This window comes from Mirounga angustirostris, unplaced genomic scaffold (genome assembly GCF_029215605.1).
Source record: "Mirounga angustirostris isolate CCGP_5_RB_7025 unplaced genomic scaffold, mMirAng1.0.hap1 SCAF_3, whole genome shotgun sequence".
Lineage (NCBI taxonomy): Eukaryota > Metazoa > Chordata > Mammalia > Carnivora > Phocidae > Mirounga > Mirounga angustirostris.
In genome coordinates this window covers 149434337-149450814 of record NW_026991711.1, presented here as the reverse complement: position 1 = coordinate 149450814, position 16478 = coordinate 149434337, and the positions used below count along the sequence as shown (strand labels likewise).

Genomic DNA, 16478 nt, shown 5'->3' with positions numbered 1-16478 from the left:
TCCAATCTTTGTTGTTCTGTTTTATAGATCACAGGAAGAGTAGATTTAGCATAATCCTTAGGGCTCTAGGATTTTTAAAATGGTAAATGAACACTGGCTTCAACTTGAAGTCACCAGCTGCATTAGCCCCTGACAAGAGAGTCAGCCTGTCCTTTGAAGCTTTGAAAAGGCATTGACTTTTCCTCTCTAGCTACGCAAGTCCTAGAGGACATCTTCTTCCTGTAGGAGGCTGTTTTGTCTACATTGAAAATCTGTTGTTTAGTGTGGCCACCTTCATTAATGATCTTAGGACGATCTTCTGAATAATTTGCTGCAGCTTCTACATCAGCACTTGCTACTTCACCTTGCACTTTTATGTTATAGAGATGGCTTCTTTCCTTAAACCTCATGAACAAACCTGAGCTAGCTTCAAACTTCTTATTCAGCTTCCTCACCTCTCTCAGCCTTCAGAGAATTGAAGAGAGTCAGGGCCATGCTCTGGATTAGGCTTTGGCTTAAGGGAATGTTATGGCTGGTTTGATCTTCTTTCTTTCTTTCTTTATTTTTATTTTTAAAATTAATTATTTATTTTTATGTAGGGTTCCATGATTCATTGTTTGTGTATAACACCCAGTGCTCCATGCAATACATGCCCTCCTTAGTACCTATCACCGGGCTAACCCATCCTGAAGCTTTCTCCATATCATCAATAAGACTCTATAGTTCTCTCATTATTTGTGTGTTCACTGGAGTAGCACTTTTAATTTCCTTCAAGAACTTTTCCTTTGCATTCACAACTTGGCTAACTGGTACAAGAAAGCTAGCTTTTGACCTATCTCAGCTTTCAACATATCTTCCTCACTAAGTTTAATCATTTCTAGCTTTTTCTAGCTTTTGATTTTAAATGGGAAATATGCGACTCTTCAACTTCAACATTTAGGGGCCATTGTAGGGTTATTAATTGGCCTAATTTCAATATGGTTGTATCTTAGGGAATAGGGAAGCCCATGGAAAGGGACAGAGATGCATGAGCAGTCAGAATACACACAACATTTATTAAGTTTGCCATCTTACATTGGCATGGTCAGTGATGCCCAAAACAATTACTGTGGTAAGATGAAAGAACACTGATCCCAGATCACCATAACAATATAATAATAATGAAAAAGTTTGAAAGATTGAGAGAATTACTAAAATGTGACACAGAGACATGAAATTAGCAAATGCTGTTGTACAAATGGTACTGATAAGCTTGTTAAATGCAGGGTTACCAAAATCTTCAATTTGTAAAAAATACAATAGCCGAGAAGCCCAAGAAAATGAGACATGCCTGTATATGATAGGTAGAATCTGCAAGATAATTTCCCATCTTTCTTTGTGTATGCACTTTCTTCCACTAAGTTCCTTCATCTATACCTGTTTAACCCTCACCTTCCTCCAAACCAAACTCCCAGTAGTTACTCTCTATCCTCTGGTAGTTAAGAGTAGCTTGGAAAACAAAAATTTTGAAGAACTCTGTCTTCTTCAGAAAACCTCACTGTTGCTCTTAAAGCCTTCAACTAATTGGATGTGACCCAGACACATTATACAGATAATCTCCTTTACTTGAAGTCAACTGATGTTAGATGTCAATCACATCTACAAAATACCTTTACAGCAATATCCAGACTAGTGTTTGATCAAACAGGGCACCATAGCCTGGCCAAATTAACACATACAATTAACTGATACAACTAGTTCAGGGCATTTGTCCATACTTGCTCTTTTTTCCCCAAAATTATTTAGGTTTTTAGATTTTGGAAATTCTTTAAAAATTCCTGCTGGAACAATAATTGGAATTGCAGTGAATTCATTAGTTAGATTGAAAATGATTAATATCTTAATAATGTTAAGTCTAATTATGAGCATGGTATATATTCTTCAGTTACTCAGTGCTTTTTTTTTTTTTTTTGGAGAGGGGTGGAATCTGATTTGGTTCTAAATATAGGTAGAAGAAATATTTAAAACAATAACATTATAAATGAGGGAGGCTGAAAGATATAAGGTTTCTACACTCCCCCCAAAAAAGGTAGCTTGTTTTTCCCCCACATGATTCACATAAGACCTTCCAGAATTGTTCTTTCTTTTATGAAATTAAAGTCTGTTCTCCTTGCATATCTTATTTGGGGAACTTTCTGTTCACACCAGAATTTAATCCTATCAGAGAACAGTTATATGATTTATTGCTATGGAATAAGCAATGGAACCCCCTTATAGGGTTAAACTGAATGATCCTCAGTTTAGCAAGCACTCACAATGTGCTAGGCCCAGTGCTAGATGTTAAAGATAAACAAGACAGGACCCCTGCTCTGGACAATATCAGCTCCACCTCAGTGCTCAGTCCCGATTAAAGTATGAACTCTTCATTTATTCTGCTGGCCTCCACTCGACTTTTCATCGTGTCCCAAGGTCAGGACTGAATGCCTGAATCAGGATGTTTTTTAAAATGACAAAACCTGATAAATCAGATATTTTCTGTACATATTTATTATATTTGGGAAACCCTGGATTATAGATGAAACATAAAAAAAAACAAAAAACCCAACCCTGAAATAAAGAACAGTCTAATGGATTCTACCTAGTTCACAATTGTATGCGCTTTGGTTAAGATATTCTGAAATATCTTATTTTCAACTGCTTCTAATATAACTTTGACTTTTCATACTTTAACAGAAAGATTTCCTCATATCTAAATTAATTGCAAACATCATGGTTGGGTATCAGAAACTGTTCATTTTAAAGATAGAATGTGGTTAAAGAAAGATATTTTAAGAATAAAGCTTTGAAGAATGCTTGGTTTCATTAATTTGAACAGAAAGGCCTTCAAATGAGATATGAGCAAGTATTAAGGTCTAGAACAAACTGGCAGGGGTGAAGCCCATAAAATGATTTTCCTAAATACTGTTTAATATTTTAATTAATTGAATTCCTCACATGAGTTAACTTCCTTAATTATACACTTTCCAAAAGGATTTCCTGTGTTGTGTTCCATGTTATCAGTTAAAAATTATTAGAAAACACTTACTGAATCTTTTTGATCATAAAATTAATATATGTCCATATTTAATGAGCCAGATTCCAGCCTACTTCCTTCAAAATAAATACACCAAAATTAACAAAGAGTTTATGTTTGAGTCATTGTATAACTCAAACATCCTTTAAAAATTCACTAATTGTGTGATTTTTCAGATTAATCCTGAAAGCTGATTATTCACTAAATTCTCAACATCATAAAAAACTACATATTTAAGATTGCAAGCTCTCAACTATATCAGTTCTAGTACTATCTGTACCATAAAGGACTACATGTTCAAAACTTTTCATGTTACATATGGTTTCTGAAGCTAGAGTCCTGAATAAGGTAAATAAATCTAGTTAATGGGTTTCTAACCGAAGTAGGAGACTCTAGCTCTCTATGTTCTCAGAGGGTTTCGTTAAGTGTAACTATGATGTAGATCTTGAAGTAACATCTGCTTTAAAAAAAAAAAAAGTTAGATTTCTACATTTAGACAACATTCCACTCCTAATTACTCAAAGTCACATAGACTTCAAGGATTGTTCTACATTCTGGCCTATGATTTTACTTCCAGATATAACTGTATAATTTTATAATCAGGGAAGGACACAGACTGTAAATAAAACGTATGAGCTTTTCTAGCTTTTCTATCAGTTCTAACTTGGATAACGCTTTAGAATTAAATTTATAATAAACAACAAAGGTCATTGTGCATCATATTTATTGATATAAGATTATAATAGAAATTAATGAAGGAATACCTATTTGAATGAATTAACTAACTTTTTAAGTTTATGATGTCTCCTTTACTCATCATATATCCATCATTACAGCACCTGAATATAGAAAAAATGCTAATCTTCCTTATTTGTGGGCCTGTAGTTCCTGGATTCCAGACTTCAGTATTTCTTCTTCCTTTAGACAAATATACTTCTTGTTAGTACTTCTGATATCAACTGGCATAAAACTGAAGAAAGGTAAACACATTATCTGAAACAAGATAAAAAATTATCTGTGGGTTTCTTTTAAAGAGCATAGGATGCTCTTCTCTCAGAAATTCATATGCCACCTTCCTCTCCTCCCTGGAGTCTTTGCTCAGATACAAACCTTTTTTGGGGACCTAACCTAGACACTATTTAAAGTCAGCTGCACCTACACCACCATAACCCTTTTGCTCATCTTTATCTATTTTAGCTTGTGCGAGCTTTTTCCTGTAACATCAATCCCATTGCAACAAACCATCAACTATAATTTACATATATTCTATGTTATTGTTTATTTTCTGTCCATATCTTTAACACATAAAAACTCTACAAGTACAAGCACTTCTGTCTGCTTTTTTTTTTCACTAATATATCCTAAGCATCTAGATAAGTGCCTGCACCTAGTAGTGCTTAAATACTGCTCAATAAATGAATAAATGAATGAATACGTTTCTTTGTATCAGTCTCCACAGAAAACTAGATGGTGACTCTATGTGATTTTGTATCCAGTATATAATAGATGCTAGAGCTGATATTTTGAAGGTGTTAGAAACATGACCCATCGCCAAAGAGAAAATATTCAGAAACTAATTATCATTTTATTATTCTTAGGTCAACCTAATATTTATCCCTCCACTGCTCTTATAAAGGGAAATAAAATTAGTAAAGATGCTTTCTGTAACGTAGTTAGTGTTCAGGTTTCACTGAATTCCAAGGCGTGACCTTTCAAACTAGGGTAAATGAGAAGGTTGCTTGGTATTTTAACACAAAATGTTGAAGCATTTCCCCAAATGGCCAAACAATGGCTGAACTTGGCAGAATTTCTTGTTGCAACTGGCAGACCTGCCAACTGTTGTCTCCCAACAAAAGTCTTACTCCATTACTTATTGCCTTTCTGGACAGTAACACTAAAAAGTCTATAGAAGGAGAAAAAACTTAGCAGTGAAGTTGAAAAAAAGTAAAGCAATCATTTAAAAAAAAAAATATATATATATATGTAGAATACAAGCTTGTTTAATTCACAAAAAATTATACAACTGTGTGATAAGTGATGTGTTAAGTGCTTGAAAATCTATTATTTATCAAGCTTCTAAGTGTTGATTTATAAATGTTTAAAGATAATTCTAAAAAGAAAACCAACTGTCAATGCCCTTTCATCCTTGTATAGTTTTGGACATTTTCCAAACATTAAGCCAAATAATTTTTTTTATAAACTGAAATATATATTTGTCATTACATAAAGTCATGATTTGTTTGAGGGCTTCATGATGGATTTTCACAAAATATATCTTCTGAATTGACTCATCTCACAAGTTATGATGATACTTGTTTTTTTAAATTTAGATTCTCTATGTGTTGAGATTCATATAGCTAACTCTATTTTCTTTTAAAACAGAGTGCTAATCATTCATTTATCTAGAAATATCATAAGTGGGTTTTTTTCTTCTGAGCCCAGATATGCATGTCACTTGTGTGTAACAATAATAATTGTTATGAAACCATAAATGTTATGAAACAGTAATTTTCCTTTGAGAAAAAGACTGCTTCTTAAATTATGCTCATAATATTCAGAGAAAAGATGTATATAAAATGTGTTCAAGTTAGTTTGCTGTTTATTTCAACATATCATCTAATAACACACTGGCTGAATTTTAAACCACAAGCAACAAAACCAGCTTGAATTAAACAAATCTCCATCCTGAATGAAGTATTGCTCAAAACATAAAAGCAAACTGTCAAATAGCTTCTTCTTCCCACCATCCTTTCCTATTCTTTAATTCTTCTTGCCTGACTTTATTGGATATGGTCATTATCAGATAATGTACTTATAATAAATTTTTGATTACAAAACATAAATGATAATAATGCCCTTACAAAAACTGTTTTTTGTTTTAAGGATTAGTCTACATTCAGTTTATTTCTGGTATGTTTATAGATAGCATCACAACCCAATATTCTACAACACGTTTTCTTTGTCCCAAGTAGCTTAAAATAGACAAAATTAATAATAATAAAATAAAGTTGAGACCAACAAACAATTGACAAATTTTAATCTACATGAGCTTGGCAAAATGCTGAAAAAAAGCACTTAAAAATAAACTTTACATCAATAAAAGCCCCAATAGAAGTTCCAATTCAAGTACTTCGTTTTAAATTACTTTACAGGGGGACCTGACTGGCTCAGTCAGAAGAGCATGTGACTCTTGATCTCAGGGTTGTGAGTTCAAGCCCCACATTGGGTATAGAGATTCCTTAAAAATAAAATCTTTTAAAATAGGGGCGCCTGGATGGCTCAGTTGGTTAAGCATCTGCCTTCAGCTCAGGTCATGGTCTCAGGGTCCTGGGATAGAGCCCCACATCGGGCTCCCTGCTCAGCGACAAGTCTGCTTCTTCTTCTCCCTTTGCCTATGTGATATCTCTCTCTCACTCTCTCTCAAATAAATAAAAAAAATCTTAAAAAAATAAAATAAACTCTTAAAAAATAATTAATTTAAAAATAGAATGCAAAAAGGACTAATTTCTTCCAGTGAGCAGACATACTTTATACTTTCCTCAAGCTAGCATCACTCCTTACAATGACAAATAGAGACTCACAGTAGTCTGATTCAGAAAAAGGCAGTGCCAAAATATTTGTTCTCTCTCATCAAGATTCAGGGGAGACACCACATATTCTCAAGAGCCTCTTCTAATAGTGCTACTTGTAGGATGAAAAAGGCTGTTTTGAGGTTTGAATAATTGCCTGATGTAAAAAATTGCTGTCAATTTAAAATAGTTTCACTAAATATTACAACTGGCTCTCTGTTGCATAGTGGATTTAAAGATATATCCTAATATACATACATATATTTTGTAATTTTTCAGCTTTTATATCTGCTAGATCACCTTGACTGTGTTAAGTATCTCTGTTCCAGGAGGTTGATAGTAACACCAGAGACATACCTAGCTAGCCTAGAGCACAGAATAGGACCTTAAATCAATTTTGTAGTTCATGATGTTGCCCAAACCAATGTTATTAACAATTCTCTAATTAGTCCTATTTTAACCAATTCCTCTTTCTAGCTGTCCTCACCTCAGACATCTCTAAAGGAACAAATGTGCTGTCCATGTTTACATGCATCATATCCTGGAGTAAATCCAGAACACTGCATTTTGTTACAGGTCTGGTAACAGTACCTTTGGTAAATGACAAGATGAAGGGTTTGAAGATTCACCAGAAATTGATAAAACAAGACATGAAAGGAACAAGTTAGGGAGTGAGGGGCCAATCTGGAGAACGGAGAAATGAGAAGATTCAGAAAATTTTTCATCTAGAGAACAGATATATATATGACTGTAAGAATACAATTAACTTAGTAATTGTTGCTCACTGAGTAAACAGACTGACATAAAACCAGAGTGAGAGATGGGTTTGAAAGTAAAAGAAATTAGATCAAGAAAGGGGAGTGAACAAAATAGAGAGGAAAAGAGAGAAGATAAAAGGGGAGGCAATAAAAGAAGATAAATTGGTTCAATAAGATATATTTTATTTGCCAGAAAGGTTAGAAAGTACAAATCCAGCACTGAACTGCATAAATTAAGATGTGGAGACACTTTGAATACATGGCCATGGACAAAAAGTTAGTATGCAAATGCCTCCCAACTTCTTGGCCCAACAATTCAGACAGGAAAACTTTATCTACACTTTTGTTTGGGAAATTGGGTTGAGGGTTAAGCCTAGAAATTATTCCTTCTGATAAGAGGTGAAGAGTGTTTATGAAGAATTTGCAAGAGGCAAACACCACCTCCCAGATGATAATCATGTTCTAAGGCTTGGGCCCTATTAGTCAAGATAATGACTGTACTTGTAAGCGTTCATAGGGTCTGACCTGCTGGCAAGTCTTAGTCTGTCTAGGACACTTTTTCAAAAGGCAGCACAGATATTGGGCTATATTCATGATACCACATCTAAAGCAGCAGAACTGTTTGGTAAAATACAAATCCCTTGGCTAATTCCAAATCTACCAAATCAGGCTGAGATCACTCAGCATACAGAGGGAGGAATGCTTAAATGATCCCTGTGTGCCCTGAAAATAGTTTTCTCTGTACTAAACTCTGGATGTGGTGAGACTTAAGACATAAAAACACAGTTAGGTTCAAATTTATAATAACAAAATAAAAGCATGAACAAGACACATGTTTAAACCAAGTGATTCTCTTTCTAAATAATAAAATAACAAGCATTAATTCACATGAACTACATATAAATAACAAGACATACATATTACTTTCTCTTCTAATTTTGGCTTTGAGAATTATTAGTTTTGTGATTTGGGGGTGCATTTTCCCTGTCTGAATCATCCTAAAAGTCTTGAGAACCTGGTAATAATCCAAAATACAACTTTACTGACCCTTTCCTCTTTCACTGGACTCAGGGGTAAATACACACACACACACACACATAATTGATTCATGGGCTGTTCATCATTGGTGTTCCAAAATTTCCTCCATACAACTAAGAAAGTAACCTAAAGTCAAATAGAATTCATACACCTAAATCATATTTATAAAATTCTAAGTGTTTAAATTGTGCATTGACTGTGATTTAACTGTGAAATATTCAAAGGGGGTCTAATCTTAACAATATCCTGACAAAAGTAAGTAAACGTTCAACTTGGATCAGTGATGTGTGAGGCAGCTGCATTTCCCCCACCCCAGTGCTGTGACCTATCCCAAATACATTGCATTTTGATATTTTGATCCATAAATCCACAACAAATACCTAATCCCAGATTAAGGAATTATACTCTTCATACTGTTCTACAAAAATGTTTTCTAATTTTAAAAATCTTGTACATACAGAAGATTATACATAGCATAAATATACTGTTTAAATAAATAAATGCCTGTTTATGGAACCCAGCTTGTCCATCATATTCCTCTTAGTTAAGTCACACACATGGCCCCAGAAGTAAGCCATTACCCAAACTTGTACTTACTATTCCTTTGCTTTACTTTATGGCATTATCACATACATACATGCTTTTAAGCAATGTGTTATTTAGTTTTGCTGTTTTTATTTTTATTTTTATGAAAGTGCAATCACTCTGAATATAGTCTTCAGAGTTTGCTTCTTTCATTTAGCATTTTGGAGATGCAGCCTTATTAATGTATGTAGCTGTTTCTTTCTTTTCACTGTTGGAGTGTTCTATGGTTATGAGTATACCATAGTATATTTCATTTGGATTACTTCCACCATTTTACTATTACAAACAATGAAGCAGTGAATGTATTTTTTACAAATCTCCTGGTACACATATGCCTGAGTTTCTTCAGGGAATATAGTTTCGAGTGGGATTTCAGGATTTTAGCAATTCAAAGTGATTGTACCGATTTATCCTCTCATCAACAGGGTTTGAAGTTTCCACTGCACCACATCCTTTCCAACACTTTCTATTATTGTTAAACTTTTAAATTTCTGCCAGACTGGTGGGAGTAATATAGTATTTTCATTGTGATTCAGTGTAAAATCATTGTGATTTTAATTTGCATTGCCCTGATTATGAATCACAGCAAATTTGTATGTAGAAAGAATTAAAATTTTTCTCTGAAACATTTGTTTTTAATTGTGTAGCAGTGACTTGATGTTGTAGAATTATGGGTAAGCCACTTTTGCTCATAATTATTTAAGAGAAGGACTATCTTGTTTTGGTTAGGTGGTCCAGGAAAAGGAGAAAGTGTATTTTATTACTTTTAAAACTGGGAAGGTATAAATAGCATTTCTCAGCATGACAAGAACACAAACTGATAATGCCTAGAATCATATCTCTAACTTCCCATTTCCTTTATTCAAACACCCCATCAAACACACATCAAAACCTCTTTTAAAAATAAAGAGAGGAAGAAAATGAATAATTCCATTCAGATGCATGTGCACTTTTTTTAATAGACTTTATTTTTTAAAGCAGTTACAGGTTCACAGCAAAATTAATTGGAAGGAACAAAGATTACCCATACGGCTCTGTCCCCATTCATGCACAGTTTCCCTCACTATCAACATCTGCCACCAGAGTAGCATATTTGTTACAATTGAGGAACCTACAGTTGACACAGCACGATCACCCAAAATCCACAGTTTACATTAGGGTTCATTCTTGGTGTTTAAGTCTATGACTTTGAACAAACACATAATGACATGTGTTGTATGCTTTTTATAATTTTTCAAATAGTTAAAATCATTTATGGAGCTTACAAATCTCTTGAAAGAGACAGTGTCTCTCTACTGTGGTAAAAATTATTTCTTATACAGAAAAAACACTATAGAAGGCATTAGAGTTTGTGTCTTTCACATAATCCCTCATTTTGGAAACCACTTGATTGTTCTTATACATATTAGCTGAATCTAACCCATATATTTTTTCAATGTTTTGTTTCTTCTTACTAAATATACTTAGATTTACATCTTTTTAGCTCAATTGTTGTGCTTCACCATGACATTACATTAATAAGGTTTATCTATTATTCTTATTTGTTATATTTCTTTTGTTTTTAGGGTTTAGTTGATTTTGATTTCATTGTCTAATCAGTTCAGCCAATGGCACTGCTTGAACAAAATTAGCTTTCTCTTGAGTTTTCTCTAGATAGATCTATCTAGAGGCTTTATGTTTTCTTTGCATCTTTTCTTCTTGGATGTTAATTAACCTTTGGTACTACAGACACAGATATTTTTCAGAGAAAAGTGGAAGTCAGACCATGCTGACATATGCATTATTTTATTAAAATGTACAACACATTGGGGTGTCTGGGTGGCTCAGTTGGGTAAGTGCCCAACTGTTGATTTTGGCTCAGGTCAAGGTCTCAAGATTGTGAAATCGAGCCCTGCAAAGGACTCCACACTCTGTGGGGAGTCTGCTTGAGATTCTTTCCCTTTCCCTCACCCTCCGCCTGCTCTTTCTTGATCTTTCTCTCTTGCTCTCAAATAAATAAATAAATCTTAAAAAAAAATGTACAATGTGTTTACTTATCAAAATTACCTCATCAGTAAATTTTCTGATAGCCAGAAGAAACTACTGACATACTTGTTTTTTACTTATCCCAAATCACCAAAATGGTGGAAAGAAGCATTTTCAGCTGGAGTGAAAATAAAATCTCTAGAGCCATGCAGAAGAAAACCAGTAACACTTCATGGTCCTTTCTATTTCATGTGCTCTTTTCTAACAAGTTGGGAAAACACTCAAAATAAACTTCAACTCTGAACCTTCTGAATTCTATATATATGCCAGTAAAGCCTGAGACTGACAAGAGTTTTTATTTTTTCCAAAAAGCTTGTAGAAAATCCAGATGCTAAAAATGTGCAGTGTTTGTTGGTGTAAAAATACACATCTCCTCACTAAGACTAGATCATGATCCTAATTGTAACATATACTATACAATTTAAAATAATATATAATAAATTATTAAAAATACGTGAAGGTATACAACTTTACAAAGTAATCCAAAATGTTTTTTGAGTCACAAAAATCTGATTACAGAGATTGCTTTTAACGTAGCTTTCTTAACTTTTGAGTTTTCATGTAAATATCCCTACTGACTTCATAGAAATCCTTGGCAATAATTCAAAGGTTGTTGTTAGAAGTAGCTACAAATTGATGATCCATAAAAGTGAGTTCAATAAAAACCTCTCAAATCACAATATAAACTAATGAAGATAAATAATCTGTGAACACAAATTTGACATTTTTGAAGTTCAGTAAGTCCAAATACCATGTAAGTGCAAAGCTGGATTAAATTCAATTATAGGTATATCTTCCTTCAACATTAGTTTGAGTCTGAAAAGAGGCATAAACCCCATTTATATACATTAAGTCTTTGTTCAGCGGTGGGTGAATCTCACTTTTTGGTAATGTCCTATAATTAAAGAAAGTTAAATGCCAACCTGCCATGACAAGGCCTGTGACACTCTTTGCCTCTCCCTCATTCCAGTTTGATCACATTGACCTTCTTTCTGTACTTTGAACTGGCTTTGTCATTCCACCCTCAGAACCACTGACCAATCCTTCCATACTTCCAGGAACAACCTTTCTCCTGAACATTTCAGGGCATCCACCTCTTCCGACTGCTAAGATCTTGAACAACAGGGACCATCCTTCATGTTTGCGCCCCTTAAAATCTTCATTATTAAAAAATAAGGCGCCAAGAACAAAGTTCTTGATTACTTCCAGGTTAGCATGATGGCAACCTGGCAACCTAAAAGTTCCTGACACATCTCCCAACTTCCCATTAAAATTCAACATTTAAAATACAGGGGTTTATGGTTTGAACAAAAAACCCACACTAGTATATAACTAAGTTAAATTCTGTAAAGTCCCATTATTCACTACTACTATTACCAAATTCACAGGAATGTTCTCTTGTCATCCAGGGTTCCTCGATGATACACCAACAGGTGTGCTGCCACCTGTCAAAACTTTGGATGGCCCTGCTTTCAGGTATTGCATACATTACAAAAGAACATTCAGGACCTAAATAAAGGAACATGTTGGATTGCCAATGAAGTTGAGAATAATATGAACATGTTAACAATAGTAAGGAAGATTTCACATTAATTTATAACTTAATGTCAAATAACTCCTGAATAAAGGAAAACTTTGAAAGGTAGTCTAACAAAATGCTGGTAGAGATGGACATATGGACATCTGGCAACCTTATGAAGTTATTTCCTGGACCTCAGGGTAGGCATTTAGTCCCTAAATTCTTGTTCTCTTGGCCAGAGAACTAGGAGTGTTTAATTAATTTGAATGGGTCCCATCAGATTTATTAATATTAGTAATTTGGTAATATTTGCCACAAACATCACACACACACAAACATACATGTATGTACATACATGCACATATACAACGTCTGTAGTTAACCTTATTATAACTATATATATTTCTATATGGATTACATAGAAAACAAACTATGTTTAACATTATTAAATAATAGAGCTAGGTTGCTCATTTGAACTAAATAACTTTCCTCTGTAGAATTCTTTCTTTTCTGGATCATATAGTCACTGTCCTATTCCTATAAATGATTGTAAAACTTTCCCATAATTGGAACATAAGAGGATATCACTTATAAATAAGGGAACAGGAAAATGGGGGGTAAGCTGTTTTAAAGATTTAAGTTGTTCTAGAGACTATTTTTAGAACTCCCTGGCCAAACAGTTTCCATTTCAATCCTGGGCATTAATTACAAGCTTCAGGGGCATTGGTGCTTCCAAAAAGATTACTGTTGTAGACGGATATGTCTTCTAATTTATATTTAGCATTATACTTCCATGTCAATAACATATTAATTATACAATTATTATTACACCTCACAGCCCCCTTCCTGACAAAATTAAAGTAGTTTTCCTGTCCTAACTTATTTTTAGACTGCAAAGTATTTAACAATTCAATCATGTATCATCCTGATAAACTATAATGGCATTAATGAAAAAAGGCTCCTAAATAATTTTATCTTAAATTCAAAGCTAAGTGACATAATTCCTTCTTCTGATTTTTAAATTCCCAAGTCATTCTGCTGGACCCAAAAATAGACCCTCTATAATTATTCTTTTTCCCACAGCTTGTCTTTGGGAACTCATCATTGTTGTTCTATCCTTTTATGTGTCAGCTTCCTTTGCACGTTACATTTTATATGACTCACTGTTCCTTAGAGCAAGGTTTGAATGCTCAAAATGCCTACTTATATCTCACAGCTGGATTTTTCTTCCTGAGCTTTTTTATGTGAAGTGGAGACAGATCAATTTTCATCAGCCCCAATTTTTCTTAATGAAGACATATAGGAAAGAGCATAAAATGGAAGAAAATTCACTTACCAGGCAAAAACTGATTTTGACCTCCACTGTCTATGTGTACCAGTCATCTTTATGTGGAAACTAAGAGAATTATACAATATTTTTTCTAAGTGTCTTTCCAACTTATAAATTTTAACATGTATTGGATACTGTGAAGGAGATAAATTGGAAGTGGCTTGAAAATGAAAGGTACAAATTTAAACTGTTTTCTCTTCATTAGATTGATCTCTGACTTGAGGAGTATTGCTAAGATTTTTTGGGAGAAGTTTAATAAAAGTTTAAATACTACTCTTCTGTATTATTTAAAATTTTATTTTTAACAAATACTGTTTAAAGTGAATATGTATTTAAATTCCAGCAGGAAAGATGTTGAAAAATTGTCTCTGGGGAGATTAAAAAATATAAATGAGAACCAGGATTGCAGTTTGCTATCATATTAGTTTGACTCATCTATGGTTTAATTTTAACCTAATGAAAGAGGCTCAGAACTGAAACTTAGAGAACTCCTAGTCTTAGCTCATCTACTACCATGGCTGTGGGATAGAAGGCAAAAAGTCTCCTCAACTCCTACTTTCCAAATCTGTAAAATGAGCAGGTTTCACTACAAGACTTCTCAGGTCCATTCAGCTCTGAGATTCTACAACCTCTGAATGTAACTATGCTGAATTAAAGATAGGAATGAGATAAAATATTATCTGAAGTTCTTTGTAACAAAGTGATTTGTAATAGTTCAGTTCTAACTTTGAATATTTTTGCACTGCTTTATTTAATCATCAATTAGACTCAAAAACATAACCGATGGTTAAGAGGTGGGAAAGAAAAAAATAAGGAGAATATCTCTGGCTAGATTGAATTTTGGCAACAGAAGGATCTGTTTCTAGTTACCACTACTGTTTAATAATCTTACTAAAAATCCTTTTATGTCCCAACATAGCAACAATATTAATTTTTAAATTTCTAATAATTTGATAGTCCACTTTCACATTTAAATCTTAATCCAACTGAAATTGTATCTCAGATATACATTTTTCCTCCAAATTGATAGACAGGTTTATCAATACTTTTCATTAAGTAGTTAATCTTTTCTATTACTGATTTGAAATTTAACTAAATTGTTATATTTACTAAATTCTGTTAACAAAATTATTTTGAAGGGGTGCCTGGGTGGCTCAGGTGGTTGGGCTTCTGCCCTTGGCTCAGGTCATGATCCCAGGGTCCTGGGATCCAGCCCTATGTCTGGCTCCCTTCTCAGTGGGGAGCCTGCTTCCCCATCTCCCTCTGCCACTCCCTCTGCTTGTGCTCTCTCTCTCTCTGTCAAATAAATAAATAAAATCTTAAAAAAAATATTTTGGATTCTAAGGTCCATTTGTCTTTTGCTATTTGTTCAGTTAAACTTTAGAATCATTCATTACCTTGAGCGTTACATTTATAGATTATCAGGGAGATAATTAAGCATCTTCATACATTTTAGTTTTTCATCTACTAATACAGTGTCTATTTATTAAAAATTATTTTATGCCTATAAGATAATTATATATATTTTCAAAATGGCTCTACCTGCAGAAATTGTAATAGTAATGCAATCAAGTAGGATTTTTTTTTTTTTTTTTTTAAAGATTTTATTTATTTATTTGAGAGAGAGAATGAGAGGGAGGAGGATCAGAGGGAGAAGCAGACTCCCTGCCAAGCAGGGAGCCCGATGCGGGACTCGATCCCGGGACTCCAGGATCATGACCTGAGCCGAAGGCAGTCGCTTAACCGACTGAGCCACCCAGGCGCCCCTCAAGTAGGATTTTTATAAACATTCATTGACAGTCATTTGTACAGGAAATTTTTTTAACAAAATTTCACCAAGGTGCATATTTTGTTGCATAGAAGATTTTGAACAAGGAAGACTTCATTGAAAATTTTCCTATGAAAAGATTAGAAGAGGTTTGCATAGTAGCCAGGCAATCACTTCAAAGGAAAGGGAAGACAACAAACATTGCAGTTTTTAAAATGTCCTGCTCATTCAGTGATTTATTTTCCGCCTTTATCTTTCTGGCTTAATTACAATAAGATTAACTGGATCTGGAATAATGTGACTAGATACTACATATATCATATGGAAGTGAGCTGTTGATGCTACTAGCAAGCAAATAAATACAAGGCTTTATAAGCAATGGGCTGGAACATACCAAAAAGGCTTATCTTTTGTTATTAAAGATAATAAATTATAAGGAGGTTAAGAACGTTCCTTTGAACCTGGGGCTTATAATTCTATGTGTAATATCTTATATTTGTAATTTATGATCATTAACAAATAGCTTACTTCTATTTTTTGATACTGAAGTTTTATTTTTGATAATGAAGAACATTATACATTTGCAAAAACATAAGAGGTTGCCATTAGATGTGGGAAAACTCCCTAACCTTTTACCAAGATGCACTCACTCAGAAAATTAGCAGTCAGCTGAATAGAGAGTACCTATATTGAAGGGATTTTTATATTTGAAAAGGTTTTTCAGTGGGATAGACCCATACTTATGATTAAGAATTAGACCCTTCGGGCCAAATCTCAGCCAGAGTCCATCAGACTCCAGATGAATTCTACCAGTTGATGTGATGCGGATTTCCCCTATGTAGGAAAACCCCACAT

The 16478-nt window shown here is 33.8% G+C and overlaps 1 protein-coding gene across 3 annotated transcripts in view; it reads left to right on the top strand.

Moving 5' to 3' along the window:
* CALCRL (calcitonin receptor like receptor) overlaps positions 1-16478 on the top strand; it is a 99236-nt gene that overhangs the window by 7156 nt on the left and 75602 nt on the right. The window contains exon 2 of one of the 3 annotated variants that reach the window (XM_054506104.2): positions 12416-12482. The exons of the other annotated variants lie outside the window; for them this stretch is intronic. The gene's annotated coding sequence lies outside the window, so the exon portion shown is untranslated. The remainder of the gene's footprint in view (positions 1-12415; positions 12483-16478) is intronic. 3 annotated transcript variants of the gene reach the window in all.